This window comes from Phaenicophaeus curvirostris, chromosome 38 (assembly GCF_032191515.1).
Source record: "Phaenicophaeus curvirostris isolate KB17595 chromosome 38, BPBGC_Pcur_1.0, whole genome shotgun sequence".
NCBI lineage: Eukaryota > Metazoa > Chordata > Aves > Cuculiformes > Cuculidae > Phaenicophaeus > Phaenicophaeus curvirostris.
The window spans coordinates 1,516,946-1,519,801 of NC_091429.1; positions in this window are offsets into that span (position 1 = coordinate 1,516,946).

Below are 2,856 nucleotides of genomic sequence, written 5' to 3' on the forward strand. Positions count from 1 at the left end.
GCCACGCCCCCTTCCCCGTGGCCACGCCCACCTCGTTCCCCTAACCACGCCCCCTTTTCATGCTCATGGCCACGCCCCCTGCACGCGACTGCGCGCCTCTCGACCCCTTTGGCCACGCCCCCTGTGCGTGCCCACGCCCCCTGTGCGTGCCCACGGTCTATATAAGGCGCGTGGACACGCCTCCAGCGCAGAGACCACGCCCCCCCGGCCCCCGCGCATGCGCAGAGCGCTCCCCTCCCCCCCCCGGTCTCGTGCTGAGGGTGGTGCGAGGCCCAGTGTGGGCTGGGAAAGTTGGGGGGGGGGGGGGAAGGATTGGGAGCTGATTCCAGGAGAAGGGGGTGGGAGTGATGGAGCCCCACATGGGCTGGGAAAGGGTAATCATAGCTCGGGAACCAGCCGTGGACTGGGCTGCACCCCAAGCAGCAGGAGGAGCAGGGAGGGAGGGGGTTGTGCCCCTCTGCTCCGCTCTGTGAGGCCCAACCTGGAGCTCTGGGTCCAGTTGTGGAGGCCTCAGCTCAGGGAGGGCTTGGAGCTGGTGGAGCGAGGCCAGAGGAGGCCACGGAGATGATCTGAGGGCTAGAGAACCTCCTGTACAAGGACCAGGCTGGGAGAGTTGGGGTTGTTCAGGCTGGAGATGAGAGGGCTCCAGGGAGACCTTACAGCAGCTTCCAGGACTGGAAGGAAGCTTATAGGAAAGATGAGGAGAAACCTTTTAACAGGGTCTGCAGCAATGGGACAAGGGTTGATGGTTTTAGACTAAAAGAAGAGAGATTTAGACTGGGTATTAGGAAGAAATGTTTTATGCTGAGGGTGGGAAGGCCCAGGTTGCCCAGAGCAGGGGTGGCTGCCCCGTCCCTGGAGGGGTTCAAGGCCAGGTTGGATGGGGCTTGGAGCCCCCGATCCAGTGGGAGGTGGGACTGGATGGGCTTTGAGGTCACTTCCAACCCAAACCGTTCTATGATTCTGTCATAGGGGTGCAGAGGGGCCTCTTCTGGGCTGCTCCCCATGCTGCTGTGTCCTGCCCATCCGTGCGCACAGCCCTGGGCATTGTGAGGGTCGGCTGGGGCTTGGGGGTCCCACAAGGCTTCTCCGAGTCCAGGGAAGCCAGGGTAGAGCACAGGACCTTGTTCTCTGTGGTTCCCTGGTGTCCAGAAGGTGCTGGGTTGTGGGAAGGGGCGACGTGCCGAGGGGAAGGACCCCGTGCTAGGCAATGGGGTCTTCTGCAGGCTTGGTTTGTCTGAGAACAAGAAAAAAGACTGTCAGCAGCCAGACTTCACAGCCAGAATTCCTGAGGTATGGGAAGTGTGGTGTTCAGCATCAGCAAGACATCAGTGCTCGCTTTCCAGGCTGCACAGCAGCTCCTCAAGGTGTTTGTCTGAACGGCGTATTTTCAGGAGGAACTGGAGGCGCAGGGGGGTTCTTTTCGTTTCCATGTTATTCTTCCTAATGTGTAAAGTACCAGATTGCCAAGATTAAAAAAAAAAATATTTGTGCGTCCTCAGTGCTGTCGCTCGGCCTGGGGTTTAATGTGGCCTTTGTCTAACCCACAGCTCACATCTGCTCTGAGCTGCCCCAGATTCCCAAGCCCCGTGTTCCACATTGCGGAGCAGCTCATGAGCCTCCACCAGATCCCTGACCATTACGACAGGAAATGATGAGTTAAAATTAATCTGCAGGCGTTCATATCTCAGCAATCTCCTGTGTTGACAGGTGAAATGGACTCGTTGCAGTCAAAAGCCTGGATAATGGCCCAGAGAACACGCACTGGAAATTACAGGCTCCGGAGCTTAAACAGCTGGGAGAGGGATCCACGTGCTGGAGACCGTCCGGGTGGAGCAGCCGTGATGCCGTTGTGACAGCAGGTAAAGTGATGCTGCTGGCATTAAATGCGTGACCTGTCCAGGGAACTGCCTGTTTATCTGGGTTATATGAGCAGGACATTTCAAGTTTGGTTCCATTGCTGAAGCAGAGGTGTCTGCTGTGGCTTTGGACATCCTACACTGTCCAAGACATCATAAAATGCTATCCCTGCACTCCCTGGTCAAAGCCCTCCCTGCTGGGCTTTCCTGGAGCCCCTTTCAGGCTGTTCTAAGGTCTCCTCAGAGCCTTCTCCAGGCTGAACAAGCCCAACTCTCTCAGCCTGTCCTCGTACAGGAGGTTCTCCAGCCCTCAGATCACCTTTGTGGCCTCCTCTGGACTCGCTCCAGCAGATCCATGTCCTTCCTATGCTGAGGACTCCAGATTCAACGCCAGCTCTCAACTCAGCACTGATTTAATACGTGTTTTGTGCTGGTTTGCTAGGAGTTGTGAGCTGCAGGTACCAAGGGTGGTGAGTCAATCATATACGAACAGCCTGTTCCAGGAAAACAATCCCAGGTGTAATTATTAACACGTTTATGGTGCGTTCACAGGATGGCACCTTTCCTAGTGCCACTCCTGGAGCAGCAAAATGCAGCTCCCCTGGTCGATCTGGACCGGAGAGGAGAATCCAAAGAAACATCTCCAATCTTCTTGATATTCCCTTTGGGAATGTCTTTTCCAACCTGGTGATTCTACGATTCCATGATTCTATGACTTCACCGGTTGCTGGGGCTGCTGAGCTTCCTCCAGAGAGGTCCAGCACCAGCAGACTGGGAAGGCAGCTGCTGGAGAAACACCCAGTTTGAAGAGCGATGCTCCGACACCCACATGGCTTTTTTTTTTGTGTTGAGATCTCCACCCAAGCAGTGAACTGTGGGTCACCCCTCCCTCAGCGCTGCTGCTTTGTTTAATCAGTGATTACACTGGAATTCTACTTCCATTTCCAAACATACTCTGTCAGTCCTTGCATTCCCTTTTTTGTTTTTTCATAAAGCC